The sequence below is a fragment of the Heteronotia binoei genome, chromosome 1, assembly GCF_032191835.1.
Source record: "Heteronotia binoei isolate CCM8104 ecotype False Entrance Well chromosome 1, APGP_CSIRO_Hbin_v1, whole genome shotgun sequence".
NCBI lineage: Eukaryota > Metazoa > Chordata > Lepidosauria > Squamata > Gekkonidae > Heteronotia > Heteronotia binoei.
The window spans coordinates 90,627,411-90,644,309 of record NC_083223.1 but is presented as its reverse complement, the minus strand read 5'-3'; the positions used below and the strand labels follow the sequence as shown (position 1 = coordinate 90,644,309).

At 42.2% G+C, this 16,899-nt stretch overlaps 1 non-coding gene across 1 annotated transcript; it reads right to left on the bottom strand.

Moving 5' to 3' along the window:
- Positions 1 to 458: 458 nt before the first annotated feature.
- TRNAP-AGG (transfer RNA proline (anticodon AGG)) lies at positions 459 to 525 on the bottom strand. The gene has a single exon. It is a non-coding gene; the product is annotated as a tRNA-Pro (tRNA).
- Between the last annotated feature and the right edge of the window lie 16,374 nt (positions 526 to 16,899).

The following is a 16,899-nucleotide window of genomic DNA, read 5'->3' as shown; positions in this document are numbered from 1 at the left end:
CCCAATGACTGAGCTGTGTGATTGCTTCTTTTGGGGCTCCTAAGTTCTTCCTGTTATCTGATGTTGCTTGAGCTACCAATCACCTCTCAGTGCCTGCCTTCCAAACACCTCCCTGTGTCCACTTAGCACTACTATTTCCTTTCTTCATTTGATGAATGAAAGGAAGTCTCTGTTCTAACTTTACTATTATACCTTCACTAGTCTTTCTGGGAATGTTAAACACTTCTCTTTGCCCTTCTTCCTGTCTTACTGGGATACCAACACTTCCCTGTGTCCAGTATGCAAGCTGAGGTGATTGAAGAGATCCAGGCACAGATTGAACATATGAACATATGAAGCTGCCTTATACTGAATCAGACCTTTGGTCCATCAAAGTCAGTATTGTCTTCTCAGACTGGCAGCGGCTCTCCAGGGTCTCAAGCTGAGGTTTTTCACACCTATTTGCCTGGACCCTTTTTTGGAGATGCCAGGGATTGAACCTGGGACCCTCTGCTTCCTAAGCAGATGCTCTACCACTGAGCCACCGTCCCTCCCCGTGGTAAAGATTCAATTCCTCCTGTACTAAATATGTCAAAATTGGGGACTGATTGTAGAATGCTGATTAAGGATTACATCACTCTCTAATTTTGACATATTTGGCATATTTATTTCCTTCACTGTTTTTGCCCCAGAACTGAATCCAAACAAATGGTTACCATATAAACTAAGCTTATTATTCTTGTTTGATCCTTGAATCTGTTAAATGTCTTCATTATGCTGTATACTAATTTACTGTTCACCCTCTACTGCCCCGTGGTGCAGAGTGGTAAAGCAGTAGTACTGCAGTACTGTGGTCTGAACTCTGCTCATGACCTGAGTTCGATTTCGGCGGAAGCTGGATTCAGGTAGCCGGCCCAAGGTTCACTCAGGCCGTTTTCCCACTCACGTTTTACTGGCGCCACGACCATCCTGACGCCGGCGAATCTGCCTGGATTTCGCATCAGAAGCTCCGGCGCTCCCAGAAGCGCCGGCTACTTCCGTCGCTAAGCCAGCGCAAACGGAAATCGCAAAGATGCAGGAAAACGTTTGCGCTGGCTTAGCGACGGAAAGCGCCGGCGCTTCTGGGAGCGCCGGCGCTTCTGTTGCGAAATCCAGGCAGATTCGCCGGCATCAGGATGGTCGTGGCGCCAGTAAAACGTGAGTGGGAAAACGGCCTCAGCCTTCCATCTTTCCAAGGTCGGTAAAATGAGTACCCAGCTTGCTGGGGGGGAAAGTATAAAAAAGACTGGGGAAGGCAATGGCAAACCACCCCATAAAAAGTCTGCTGTGAAAATGTTGTGAAAGCAACGTCACCCCAGAGTTGGAAACGACTGGTCCTTGCACAGGGACCTTTCCTTTTTTCCCTACTTGTAATGACTGGTAATTACCAATTTTGTTTCTGTCTCTGTCTTGACTTTAATTGGCCCTTTCTGGCAACTAAGCCCTGCCTCTCTTTTTATATGTAATTTGTGAGGTAATTCTGTTTCATCGTATCTGAAGAAGTGTGCTTGCTCATGAAACCTTATACCTTGAATAAAAATTATTGGTCTTAAAGGAGCCACTGGACTCAAACTTTGTTCTACTGTTTCAGACTAACATGGCTACCCCACCTGACTTAGCTATGGAGTCATCCTCTGTACATTTCCTTCCTTCCCCACCCTTCTCCCCAATGGGGATTCAAAGCAGCCTATATTGTTCCCATCACCTCCATTTTATCATCACAATGCAAAGGCAGGTTAGGCTAAGATGTGTGACTCGCCCAAGATCACCAAGCAAGCTTCCATGGCAGAGGGAGGATTTGAACCTGGGTCTCCCAGATCCTAGTCTTATATTCTAACCACTACACCATGCTGACTGCCTTTAGCTGTCAGCTGCCCAGGAAACAGACACCAGATACCAAGGGACCAGAATGTCTGTCATATCAGAAATTTCTGACCATTCTTGTAGTATATTACAAGGAATGCCCTCAGCTCTCATATTCAATATGTTACATAGGAAGCATTACCTCCTGTTTTGATGAAGACTAACAAGTTTAAACTGAAACATGGAGCAGCTCATGTGATTACAGAGCTGGAACATTTTCCTGATGAGCAGAGATTAAAAGAATTAGTTACGGTGAACTCAAAATAAAAGATGATGAGATACAATCTCTACACTAATAAAAAGGAAACTAACAAATTTGATAAGCAAATCTGATGCTGAACTTCTTAGCAATGGGATCTGAGTTAGGTCTTTACCTGAACTTCATGCAAGGAGTCTCTATAGGTATGAAACTTAAAATGGCTGGTTTTGATGGCACTGCTTATATTAAGAGCAGTTATGCATGGATGTAATGCCAGATTATTAGAATATATTTCCCTTTTATAATGAAGGAAAAGATAAACATGTCTGGGATAATCATAGCTGGTATACAATTTCCCTTGCAATTTGCTGAAGTCATTAGCTTTAACTAGTTGAGATGTCCCTTACCCATTCTCTGATCAACAATGATGCTATGAAAAATTATTTCACTGGCTTGGCAAATAATAATCTCAGTCTTGACCTTACAGGAGAAAAAAATCCCCTAGGCACAGAAAGAGATTACTTGTTTGTCCATGCAGAATATATACAACAGGGTCTAGTAGGCAGCAAGATGAGTCCAAGATGAGGCTGAAGGTATATGATTAGATAGGACCCTGGGGTAAGTCAACTCCTGGGGGACATTATAAGTGACTATTGCTGAAACAGCATTCATGTGGCTGCAGTTCACCATCAGGAAGCCTGGACTGGCATTACTGTATACACACACTTTCTGTGGATGTTGCTTCAGGCACAGAAGTCTCTTTTCAAAGTGAAGGAGAAGAAAGAAGCAGGTGAGGACAGCAGGGAAGAAGATGGTGGTGGTGGGGAGAAAAGCCACATAAAAATTCACTACACAAATTAGATATGCTTCTTGCCAAGTTTTCTTTGGGATAGAAGTTTGCATCAGCTCTCTTTACTGAATGAAACTATTTACTGAATGAAACTCTTTACTGAATGAAATTAGTCGTGAATGAACTATTGATGTGAACAAAGGATCAAAAATACATAAATAGTCTTGCAAAGTATGAAATGAAGCAGGTTATTGGCAATAAAAGGCTCTAAGGTTCACCTTTGTCAATGGAATTAGAGACTCTTTACTTTGAGGCAGTTACCAATTTAGAAGATCCTGGGAATAATTTTTTTAAAGATAAATGAGTGTCACAGTTGGGGACAGCTCTGTCTATTGTAGTGGGCAGCTAAAGTCCCAAGAGATGGCAAGGATTGTTCAGAGAGTCTTCATGGTTTTGGCAGTGGCTTCATGTGTTAAATATCAGCTAACAAGTTTGGGCAGTGGCTTCAATATCTAACATGTTTCTGCCCAACCTTCATATTTCCTTTCACAACCCCCACCCCCACCCCTTTTTTCTCTCTTCGTGGCACAAATCCAGAGCAACCTTGAAATATGCTCCCTCCTCCTCCTCCTCCCCCCTCTGCTCCTGACCCATAATTAAAGATAGGGGTTGCCTTGAAGCATCATCTGAGAAACACCACAGTGCAAGAATGTTCACTGACCCATAACCTTCAGGAGACTATAAAATGGGACTTAGTTGTCTATGTAATAAGTAATGATAATAAGTAATAAGTAAAATAACTTCAATGTACTTGCCTTGTTGAAATACCGGGATTCATTGGGGGAGAGGGAAGGAGGAGAGCAACCCAATCAGGTATCTGGTAGAACATGAAAGATTGAACAAATATATTCCAATCTTATACATTTAGTTTATTGGAAGGGAAAGATTCAACATTCTAAATGTTGTCTCTCTTAGAATCCAGAATGTACTTACTTTTACTGATCGCATGGGTTGATTGATATTTAAAATGATTCTAAGTTACAGCTGCTACTGACTTAATAGAACATGGCACTTACACAGAGAGTAGACTATATATACTCACATATATGAAAATATGTTTTACTATTGCTTGCTTTTTAAAGAGGAGAGTAGCAGTGATCATAAAATGATTTTATGACATTTTTTATTACTGGTCATTATTTTCCTTTCTGTCATTCCTTTCTGTTTGCTTCTGATACTGTAGTGGATTTTATTTATTTATCTAGATTTTCTCCTGTGCATATGAATGCTGGTCATTATTTTCTTTGTCTATTTTTTCTTATAGTTGGGTCTGATCTTATACCTTCTGCTCACAGCATTGATACAGGTTTCTGTTAATTCTAGGAAGGTTGATAGAACTGAAGAGCCTGATTGTGTATATCCTTTTAAAAGCACAGATGGTCCAATGGGTGTGCCTACATTTTTTTTTTTAAATTGCTTAGAAAAAATGGCATAGCAGGTTCTAATTTGAATTTTCATTATGTCATCTTATTAGGATCTTGTGATGAGCAATATGGGTGACTTAGCTACTAGAACATCCTGTGTCTTACCTAAGTTTTCAGCTGACTGACAGAAAGTTGGGGCAGGGTTAGCATATAAAAAGGGTAAGTGTTGCTTTGTAAGATGTTGCAACTCTGGATACTTATGCCTTCAGTGAGATAGGAAGGAAATACTAGGCCTAGCATGAATTCAAAGTTGGTGGGGCAGAAGAACAGACCTGTGCCACAGTGCCCCACACCTCATTTGAATTAGACCTGCAGCCAGTATCAATATACTAGAGGTCAATAACTCAGGTATTGTGTTGTGGTAAGAAAATATTCCAAGCAAGCATGACAGATAATCTGCTATAACAGATAGGGTTGCCAATCCCCAGGTGGGTCAGAAATCAAAATAAAGGAGAGTCACAGAGAGGTTGAAAACAGACAAATACTGTGATGTAATAATGAAATAACTGAAATACAGTATCCGGCTGAAACTATTCCATGTGCTCTGTTGTATGTGAAGTTTCTGATATTAAAACTTTTACCCTGGGGTTCATTGTTATATTAGCAGGTGTTGATCTCACTTTCAATAAGAATTTATAAATTTTGTATGAATTGTTTTCAATTATTTCGTTATTACGTCACAGTATTTGTCTGTTTTCAATCCCCAGGTGGGGGCAGGGGATCCCCTGTTTTGGAGGACGTCTCCCCTGCTTCAGGGTCATCAGAAAGCTGGGGGGAGGGAAATGTCTGCTGAGTAGGGCTGCCCAGGAAACAGACACCAGACACTGAGGGGCCAGAATATCTGTCATATCAGAAAATCCTAACCATTCCTGTAGTATATTACAAGGAATGCCCTCAGCTCTCGAACCATAATTTGACCTAGGAGTATGGTCCCCTTTTTCTCTCCAATGAATTTTTTGGATTCCTTGGAAGCAGCACAGAAGACAACAGGATATAGAGATGTGTACAGGACGTGGGCTTTGCCCTATATATGGAGTTGTGTGGACTTTTGCACTGCTAGACTTCTTCAGTGATTGTGTTTTGTAATCATCTGCTTTTCTGGAAGCATTACTGTATGTTTAAATGTTGTTTGTTTGTTTATTTATTTACTTTTGATTTATATCCCACCCATTCCAAAACGGACTCAGGGTGGCTAACAGTCATAATAAAACCAATATCAATTTCAGGTATAAAATGATAAAACATAAACAATTTACAATTCAAAACAAAATATTGTTGCTATACAGAATCTTAACGCATAAGTGGATCAGATTGTATTAGGTCACTAAAATATATGTTTGTACACACTTTGGTGCAATAATATTTCCAGTGTTGATTGTATTGTTCCATATTTACACATCAGAACCTGTTCAATTTATATTTTTATCACCTGGAGGTTGACAACCCTAGCTGTACTTTATCTGTAGCCACATCAACCACTGGAAAATCACAGAATCCTGTCCCTGTGTTGAAGCTGCCAGTCACTATTTGCTCTGATGTTTTCGTGTTTTAAGATCTTATTTTCAGGATCTTTTTAACCCACAATTTTTGCTGCTGTTAGTGGATTAATTTAAATGATTTTTTTTCATTGCTTGCTGTTTTATTTGTTTATAGATGAACCTTGCAAGCCACCTTGGATATGGTTCCATGGAAACACATGGAGCATATATGTCTTAAATACATAACATGCAGGTGAATGTGGAGGGGAGTGTTATGTTTTGGGGAAAGTGCAAGGAAATCATGTAATTCAGTTGTAACAGTTATTCCAAGTAGGGTTTTTTTTAGAACACTAGGTTGGTATGTTGAGATATTTATTTCATGCTTTTTTCATCACAGTGAATGGCAAAATTTTGATCTACTTCAAGGAAAAACAGGTTTCAGCCCTTAGGCTGTACACTAGTGTTGATGAATGTAAAAAGAACATACAGTTGCGGATGCTTCTGAAAACACTTGATTAGATCAATCTTTTTTGCTTCCCTGAAGCTTTTAAAAGAGTTTAATGCTCCAGTACATATCTGTGGCAGATAGCAAGTTGATAGCTGTCTGTGAGGTTCATCCTTCCCTTAATAATATGCAGTTGCTTTTTGCTAATGTGTGTTTGTGCATCCCTCTTAACTACAGAACATTAAAATCTTGTAATATATTGTGATATCAAGGAATCAGAATGAGATAACTCATATTCACTTTGTCTTATGAGTAGGGTTGCCAACTCTGGGCTAGGAAATTTCTGGAGATTTTGTGGGTGGACATGGAGAGGGCAGGGACCTCAGTAAAATATAATGCTAGAAAGTTCACCTTCCATAGCAGCCATTTTTCTAGAGGAACTGATCTCTGAAACCTGGGGACCACTTGTAATACTGGGAGATCTCCAGTTACTTCCTGGGCACCAGCTACTCTACTGGATACCAGCAACTCAACTTATGAAGTCTAAAGCACCAATGGTATTATACATACGTTGGTTTATCCTTGACAGCTTGTAAGGCCAATGGCACTTTTAACATAGTGATGCTTTGATTGGGGGTGGGGGAATAATGACGTATTTTTAGAAATGTGGACCCTATGGAAAGTCCCTTCCCTCCAGTCCAGGTTCAGATTGGGGTGAAGATCTCTTGGGAGATAGAACTGCTATCCTTTGACAGGACTCTTTTCCTTTAATACTTTTGTACAAGGCAGAAATCCATTCTTTAACAGGTAACATTTCTCCATCACTGCATCTTCATACTGGCAAAAGGTACTCTTATTTAATCACTACCTTTCACAGAACTGTTAAAGGCCCTGAAGTCTTGCAAGAGAAGAAAAAAGTGTGGCAGCTTTTTATGTCAGGTTTGTCATGAGGACAGCCTGTGCTTTTGCATCCAAAACCTTTCTAAAATGGGTTGTGCTGCGTCATGTAAAACTGTAATCTTCTCTGATAGCAAAACCCCTCATGAGATTCCTAGGTGCACATTTTGTTTCTCAAGTAAACAGTGCTTGATTCAAAGGGAATGAATGCGTGACTCTTTCTGTATGAGGAAACACATTTTTGCCTATAAATTCCCCTCCAGTTTGATAGAGGGTGACAATCTCAGAAACTGTACCCTTCTCCAAAAGTACCTTACTTGCCAAATTTTGGACAGAGAGGAAAAAGCATTCATATTCTAAAAGTAATTAACTTTCTCACTAACAGAAGAGGGACAGAATGTATTTGGCAATGCCAGATAAGTGCATAGAGGGCACATATAATATAGAAATAATCAGTGGGGTTTTGTTGTTGTTTAAAAGCGTCTGTGCCCATAGATAAGGTAGTGCCGATTCCCACCAGTTCTCCCCGCTCATATTAGGCTGTTCATGAGGGTCCAATAATCCCCAGGAACAACATTTCAGAGGGCTCAGTAGGCTTCAGCAGAAGAGGGGGACTGCTGCTTCTCTTTCTGTGAAGTAAGGGAGTGGTAAGAGTGGATCTGAGGACATTCTGGTTTTATTTCTCCTCACCTTTCCAAATGTGCACTAAATTCTTCTGTTGTTGATTTGCGGGCAGATTTGCCAGCTGATGAGGGGGAAAAAATAACCTGACTTAATAAGAGTCTGATTTGCAGAAAGCAGTCAAAGCTTTTTTACAATGTGGAAATCAGCTCTAAGAGACATAGAAACAGGGCCTGCATGAAAAATCAGCAACCCTATATTGAAAGGTACCTTGAGAAGTTGAAATTCAATCTTAATCTTTTGCTTTAGGAGGAAGAAATCTCCCTTCTCCTGTCCTACTAATCACCACTTCCTCCTCCTCCTTTATCAGGTAGGAGAGCAAGCTACTAATCACCACTTCCTCCCCCACCAGTTTCCTCAATATCTTCCTCTATAAGTTCCTTCCTGGGTTCCACATCCACCTGGTTCCTGGCTCAGCACCAGCTTTTTGTCTGGCTCAGGCAATGGCAACTCATTTCATTGCCTGGCTGGCTTTCTCCCACCCACCGACTTCACCCACTCAGCCATTTCCTTCCATGTCCCCATATGGGAGGGAGCCGTAGCACGCAACCACAAGATGGTTGCCCACTGCTGACGCCTTTCCCCATCTGGCTTCTTTCCCAGTGGGTTCCTCCGTAAGAACATAAGAGAAGCCATGTTGGATCAGGCCAATGGCCCATCCAGTTCAACACTCTGTGTCATAGTGGCCAAAAAAACCAACAACCAGGTGCCATCAGGAGGTCCATCAGTGGGGTCAGGACACTAGAGGCCCTCCCACTGTGCCCCCCAAGCATCAAGAATACAGAGCATCATTGCCCCAGACAGAGAGTTCCAACAGTATGCTGTAGTTAATAGCCACTGATGGACCTCTGCTCCATATGCTTATCCAATCCACTCTTGAAGCTGTCTATGCTTGCAGTCGCCACCACCTCCTGTGGCAGTGAATTCCATGTGTTAATCACCCTTTGGGTGAAGAAGTACTTCCTTTTATCAGTTCTAACCCGACTGCTCAGCAATTTCATTGAATATCAATGAGTTATTGTACTGTGAGAAATGGATAAAAGTACTTCTTTCTCTGTCTTCTCTATCCCATGCATAATTTTGTAAACTTCTATCATGTCACCCCGCAGTCGATGTTTCTCCAAGCTAAAGAGCCCCAAGCGTTTTAACCTTTCTTCCTAGGGAAAGCATTCCAACCCTTTAATTATTCTGGTAGCCCTTTTCTGCACTTTTTCCAATGCTATAATATATTTGTTGAGGTGTGGTGACCAGAACTGTACACAGTATTCCAAATGAGGCTGCACCGTCAATTTATACAGGGGCATTATGATACTGGCTGATTTGTTTTCAATTCCCTTCCTAATAATTCCCAGCATAGCATTGGCCTTTTTTTTAATTGCAGTTGCACTGTCTTGACATTTTCAGTGAGTTATCTACCACGACCCCAAGATCTCTCTCTTGGGCAGTCTCCATCCAGTTCACACCCCATCAACTTGTATTTATAGTTAGGATTTTTGACCCCAATGTGCATTACCTTGCACTTGAACCTCATTTGCCATATTGACACCCACTCACCTAGCCTCAACAGATCCCTTTGGAATGCCTCACAATCCTTTCTGGCTCTCACCACCCTGAACAATTTAGTGTCATCTGCAAACTTAGCCACTTCACTACTTACTCCCAACTCCAAATCATTAATGAACAAGTTAAAAAGCATCGGATCCATTGCTGTTTCCAGCTCTGTGCCCATCAAGCTTGTGGGCAGTTGCTGGTACCTGGCTACCTGGGGCCATGATGACTTGCCTGTCACCTGGGAGCTGTCACCTGGCCTGCCTGTACACCATAAAGGTGACAAGATGCATGTAACTCTGCTAACTAGAAAACATTCTTATCAGTTGTATATCTTTTGACTCACTCTTTATTTATGCCTCCTCTTCTCACTGAACTTTGTGAACCACAAGCCAGGATATTCATTAAGTAGGGCACATTTTTTTGTGGGCCCCACCTGAAATCACCCCCCCCCCTCAAGCAGAAATTTGAATTCCACCCCCATCAAAGTTACCACCTAAAATCTAGAATCCTCCCCCCACCTTCATGCAGACATTGGGGATTTTTTAAAGTGCATCCCTGTGGATCTCCAGGTCCCACATGGAATATGGCCCCACCTCCCCCCATATAATACAAGATACCCTCCTCCCCAACCATGGTTCATTAGACTTGCAATACACTTGCCTTAGCTAGTAGGAAGATCAAGTTGGGAATCTGATGGATGGAGGAGGAGAGGCGGCCAAGGCCCCTGCTGGCTTAGAGAGCTGGAGGTGCTTGCTGCATGTTTGGAGGCAAGTCAGAGAGACAGAGAGGCAGGCAGAGCAGAGGGAGCAGCTACCCTTGGATTCGAGGATGCCTTGGTGGTGGCCTGCATGCTGGGAGACTCAAAACGGGAAGCAGAAAGAGAGGAGAAAGTGGCTGGGGCATTGCTGCTCAATCAGTGCGGTGGCGGAGGCAGCAGCAGATGCTAGTTGGAGTGACAGCAGAGATGGCGGTGACAGCATTAGCATTGCTCAGCTTGATCCAAGCAACAGTGATGGCAGCGGGCACTCACTGCTTGAATGGTGGTGAGTGACTGTGATGTGCAGGAAACTGAAAGGCGGGTTGCAAAGGGATTTGATTGGTGGGACCAATCCCTGGCTACAGGTCAGCAGATGGCCAGGCACAAAAATAGTGGACAGATGTGAAGATTCTGGAATATTATTGCCACAATTCATGTTTGTTATGATAATGCATTAATACAAGTTTTTAGGTTGGGGTTTTAATATCCAAATGCATTCCTTAGTGTGTGCAACTGATGGGGTGAGCAAAAAACCAATCCAGAGATGTTCTCTGTATTTTCCACCCATGTGTTCAGGGCTTAGCTCCAGTATTCAAAGAAACTTCCAGGCCTGACCTTGTCTTAGCTGAAATCAGTCCTGTAGTCAAATGGGGGGGGGGGTCTGTGGGGGCCCTGCCCCCTGACTTCCTGTTGGGGGATCCAACTCAGGTGCCCCTGACCTTCCCTTTCCCCCACCAACACTGCAGAGGTGAATGCTGAGAGGTTGTAGGCCCTTTAAATTGTGTGGGAACAGAAGAATCATGGTTTCCTCTCCCATAAAATTTAAATCACAGGGCAGTGGTGGGGGTGGGGGTGGGCGTGGGAGGGAAGCTCAGGCACCCTGAGTTAGGCAAGGGGAACTGCTAAGCCCCCCCCCCCAATTTTTTTACATGCCCCCCAACTTTTAAAATCCTAGCTATAGATCTGGTTGAAATTAAACCCCAAGCCCAAATTGAAAATGAACAGTTTTCACAGAGTCTTATTATAAGTTGCCCCTTTGGAAGCCAATTGACTTTAAATGGTGTGGCTTTGTTTAGTGAGCAAAAGGGCAGTCTAAACTGTCTTTGAGGACATTGTTTCCTGGCACAACAAGGGGGGAGTTTATACAGTTTAGAGGATTTAGGAAATGTGAATTATGAACACCATTTCCAAGGCAATTTTTGTAAAATACTTTGAAACTGAGAGAGAATGGGTCTCCCACGTACATGTTTTAATAAGAAAAACACTTCTAATAACTGTAATCACTGTAATTGCTAGCACAAAGGTGTAATGACAAAAGTAAAGTTTCAGACACTTTCCAAAATAATATTGAAAAGCAATAATTCCGAATGGGCTGAGGGAGTAACTCTGTTCTTGTCGATAGCTAAGTTGCTTCCAGAATTTGGAAACTAGCCTGTGTCTTGTCCTCATTGGCTGCTATTCATGGATGCTGTTATATGATTTAATGACAGCATGGTGTAGTGGTTAAAATGTCAGACTAGGATCTGGGAGACCCTGGTACAAATCCCCACGCTGCCATGGAAGCTCACTGGGTAACCTTGGGTCAGTCACATTCTCTCAGCTTAATCTGCCTGGGGTTGTTGTGAGGAGAAAATGAAGAAGATGAGAATGATGTAAGCCACTATGGTTCCCTATTTGGGAGAAAAGTGGAGTACACATGAAATAAATAAGTCACTGTGACAACTGCACCTGTTTGCCATCAGGCCTTAAGGAGTGCCCCAGTTCCCGTTTGCGCCACAAAAGCGCCGGGACTTTCCGGCTCTTCTGGGTGCTCCGCGGCAATTAGTGTGAAATCCGCGCAGATCCTGCGCGGTGAGGCGGGTCGTCGCTGCTGATTAAGGTGAGTGCGAAAACGACCCTAGTGACTGTCTAGGGAAAGCAGCAGTCACTCTCTATTATCAGAATATTGTACTTTCCATTTTCTGCAAGAAGTAATCATAGTCTGAAATTAAAAGTTGTGTTTGTATAACAGCATTTCCCAAAAGTGTCACAGATATTTTGTGATCTGGGGGTGGGGTGGGGTGTCAATTAGTGTTTCCCATTGGTTAAACAAAAGTTTGGAAGCCACTGTACACATTATTTTTGCGGCTACTGCATAGTTTTTCAGTCATGTCAATTTTTGTTCTCTGTTCGAGGGAATGTTAGCTGGCAGTAAGCATTGCTCATTTCCCTAAGCATGTACTTTCCCCCCTGAATTCCAGAGTTACAGCTTTGATCACTTTTTGATCGCTTAAAGGCTGTGAGTCAGTTTTATTTCCCAGTTTGGTTGTCACTTCAAAGGCATTTGAGGGGTTTTCTCCAACAGAAGGCAGCCAAGGTTTTCTTTTGACACAGTTTTTCAACATAACATGGATATTCCATGCCCATGAAAAAATAGGGCATGATGCTCTACCTTTAGCCATCTGTGTAATCATTCTAATAATAGGCATCACTTCCTAAATAGACAAGATGTTATATAGCACATTTCCTCCTCAGAACATTTGCTCTTGAAAACATGGCAGGGCACACACTACCCATGTAAAAAAAAGACAATTTAAATATAGACATTCAAACGAATGGAAGTCAGCTCCTTTTTCGCTGTTTGCAGATTCTCAGCTGCTTCATCAGGTTTTATGACAGATATCGTCCCAGCATTTACAAATTCATATTGTGGTGCAAACCACATTTAATATGATAATATGCAAAGTGTGACAAAACACGAACTGAACAAAAGAGCCTGTGAATTTCTCAAGGCATCCTTGTTAAGCAACTGACAACAGAAAGATTAAATGGGTGCTGTTGTATGTGGCTGTGCTCCTAAGTGAGAAATACCCTTTGGGCTCTATGGGGCTAGTTAAGGACTTGGGCCTCCTTTGTGACACATGAAATAAATAGTGAAGAAGCAATCTAAACTGGGGGGGGGGGGGGGTAGGGGAGGCCGCCTTTGAGCACAAAATTGTGAAAAGGTAAAGCCTTTCCACCACCTGTTGAGCTTCAACACATGCAGCTGGTTCAAATCCCTGGGTAACAGGAATCAAAGATGGGAAAGACATCTGCCTGAGACTCTGGAGATTCTCTGTCAAAGTAGTCAGCTCTGGGCTAGATGGATTCTGTCTGTCTCAAAGAGAAGAAAGAAGGCTACTGCAGAAGAACCAAATTGGGAGCTGATCCAGAGATACATGGAAGCATGTGGTTTCATGAGCTTTTATATGCACATGGGGAAAGGCAAGTATTTCTCCTTCCCATCAAAAGGGTTTTTTTTTTTTTTTAAAGGGAATATATAATGAAAAGGGAGAACACAAAAAGCTAGGCAGAAAATTTGTTCCCTGACTAGATAGGTTTGGACATCAAGGAAATTTGTGTTTAATAGAGAAGCTAAAGACCTATTAAGACTCTACCATAAAACTTGCCAGAATTGTAGCTAAAGTAGAGCACACTGAAGCCGAATCCAGATGAGACAGAAGTGGTGCTGGTCAGGAAGGAAGATGTTTTAGATGACTGAATCCAACTATAGTGAATGCAATGGAGTCCGCATTTTCAGAGATCCAGCCTTGCTGCTTGAAAAGCAGGAGTATCTTCTATCAGCTGCATTTGGTTTGCCAGCTCTTCTTACTTAAGACCTATCATGATCTCCTTTGACCAGTCCAGTGACTTGTATTCAGCCTTTTCAGGGGAGGAGCCAAGGCCAGTAGCTGCGGAAGACCAGAGGGTTCAGGAAGGGCCCAGCACCACTGAGGTACCTGCTGATAGTAGTCCAGCAGCATCAGATGCCACCCTGCTTGACCTGCAAGGGAGATCACATCACCAGCCAGTGAAATAGTCACCAGGCATCCACTGGGCAGGATGCAACCTTGGGTCCATAGTCCCCCAAAACAACTCCCCAGGAATGGTGGTACCAGAAGGCCTGAGCTGAGATGGCAAAAGAACGTGAAGGGCCAAGCTGGCTATGTGCAAGCCCTCTATGGATACAGGATCAGTGCTCTAACAATAGTTTTTCCTTTCAGGATCCTGGCATTTGGAGCTCCACCACCTGCCAGCAGTGTCACTGGGACCAATTACTTCCTTGCCTACTTGAGCCTGGGAGGACTGCTTTGCTCGATCAGCTGATCACCAAGTGCAAGCCTTGTATCTCCAATTCTCTGGGCTCTGTAGCTCTGCAATGGCAGGCTGACCACAGGGAGCAGGACAGGGCTAAACTAGATGTCACATTGGCCATGGGTCCTGCCTGTGGCTGATAGCACCCTTTTAGAAAATAATTTGGCCATTAAAAATGCCACAAGGGCCCAATCCTCGATACGCACTCAATGCACAGGGACCAAGTGATCTTGTTTTCCCTCAGTGCCTTTTCAAGGGCTGAAACAGCTGTGGGGCAGCTCCTGACATTTCAGGTGTTGAATCTGCATTTAAGTCAGGCTCTAAGTTGGAATCAATAAGAAATATTTGATAAACCTTGCAAAAAGCACAGAGCCAGGGGCTAAATTAATATGAACAGTCAGTGGGATTCAGGTATCATGTAGTCACAAATCACTTTCAGCATCTAAACTAGTAAAGATTCAACTGACAGGAAAGGAGGGAAACCATCACCTTACAGGGCTTGCAAATGGCCTCTATGGCATGATCTGTCTGATTTCATCCCAAGTCCTTCCTGCCAGTGGTGATCTAATTGTCTCCCTGTCTTTAATTTTTCCATTGCAACAATCCCCTTTCTGAAAATGCTGCAAAGATTTGTCTAGAATGTTGGCCTAGAAATAGGAACTTGTTATGTCATTTAATACACTTTCCCCAGGAAGCTCTATGGCAGTTTGGCTACCTGTCTCATGATCTGATCCTTTCTAGAATAGTAAAATTAATGTGATGACTTGGTAGAATTGTTATAAAATGAAAATATAAGGAAAGGAACCCGCTTGTAACTGTGATACAGGATTGCTGTCTCAATTACTATGTGTGTTAGCTGGAAATTTCTGTGATGAATTCTATGCAATACTGAGTAAAAGGAAAACGGGTGCATTGAATCTGGGAGTGACAATCACATTATGCCAGCCAGGCAACAGAAATAAAAGTGTACATCCAATCATACTTGGAACTAATACCTTTAAGATAATTGCTGTGGTTAAATTAGATGAAGAAAGAATTTGGAAACAACGTGGTATTCAAAACAACAATTATGAAAGTGCCAAGAGGCAATGTGGTGATAACAGGTGTCAGATGTGTTAGCAGCCATGCAAAAACGTAGGAGCAAAGGATTCCTGGAAAACAACTTCTGGGCAATGAGGATGTTGTTAAATAACAACAGAAGCAATATCAAAGCAATTAAATGTGTAAGAAAAGGGTGAAGAAGGCTAGAAGAGAGAATAGGAATAGTATGATATGAAAAAGCAAACAAGGATCCATTTGGGTGAATTCCAACATGGAAGCTGAGGAGATCTATGGTAGCAACAAAATACAGTAAAGATCCACTTTAGAAACCATGGTTTGCTTTTAGAGAAACACCTCACCACTCTTTCTATTACTTAAAAAAAAAACCATCTTAGAGGGGACTCTTGTGTTAGTCTGTCATAACAAAATAAACCAGAAGTCCACTGACATCTTCAAGACTAAAAACATTTGTTGCAATACAAGCATTTGTGTGCCACAGCTCATTTCTTTCCCCCTTCACATATCTAAAGATGTGAGCTCTGACTCATGAAAGCTCATATTGTAAAAGATATTATTAGTCTCCAAGGTGTCACTGGATTTTAATTTTTTTTATATCTTAACCTTCCTCCAAGAACTTCTGGGCAGCATACATCACCCCTCCTCCATTTTATTCCCACAACATCCCTCTGAGGTAGGCTAGACTGGGAATGTGTTATTGACCCAAAGTCATTCAGTAAGATTTATGATTGTGTAGGGACTTCAGTCCAGTTTCCTCAAATCCTAATCTGACATTTTAGCCTCTACCCCACACTAGCATTCTTAGGGAACCTTCAAAAGCCACAATGTGTTCTCAGAGATGTGCAAAGTAGGCAAGCTACGAATTTACAGATATTTCTCAGATACTGATGATTCCCCCCAAAACTCCCATCACACCTAACATCTTGCCTTCACCATCACACAAGTTCAAGAAGCAACAGGAGACATACCAGTCTTGTTACAATTCATGCAGCAGCAGAAGAGATATACTGTCCTTTCAGTTAAATGGTGATCTGCAGAGAATCCTAGAACATCCACATCAAATTTCAGAAGGTTTCAAACTCTCTGGTTTAGGTTCTGTTTTAATCTGCTTGTAACCTCCACAGTGAGCTGTCCCAGGTTCTGATACTGCAGTTTTGAGACTGTATAATCCTCCCTGTCACAAGGTCTACAACTGCAAGACACAGCTAGGAGCGCAGAACTCGCTATTCCTAATCCCCAAACTCCCCTTGGTTACTTGGCAGCAAATCTTTCTTGGGTTTCATTCATGAATAGTGGAACATGGAAGACAAAAGACAAAACAGCCCATATTTAATTCATTTGTGGAGTGTTTCATATAGTGTCACCAGTGCAAGTGGGTGGCAGGTTTGTCATGGAAGCAAAAGTGGCATAAATTTCCTGATGATCATTTCAGACTGCATGTAGGGAATACCACTATTTACTGTTCACTGATGTAAAAAATTCTTTACAGCAGAAGTACCAATTAGTGAAGGATAAAAATGTGGGTGGAGCTATGGTCAGGGCCAACTCATAAATGGGAGAGGCC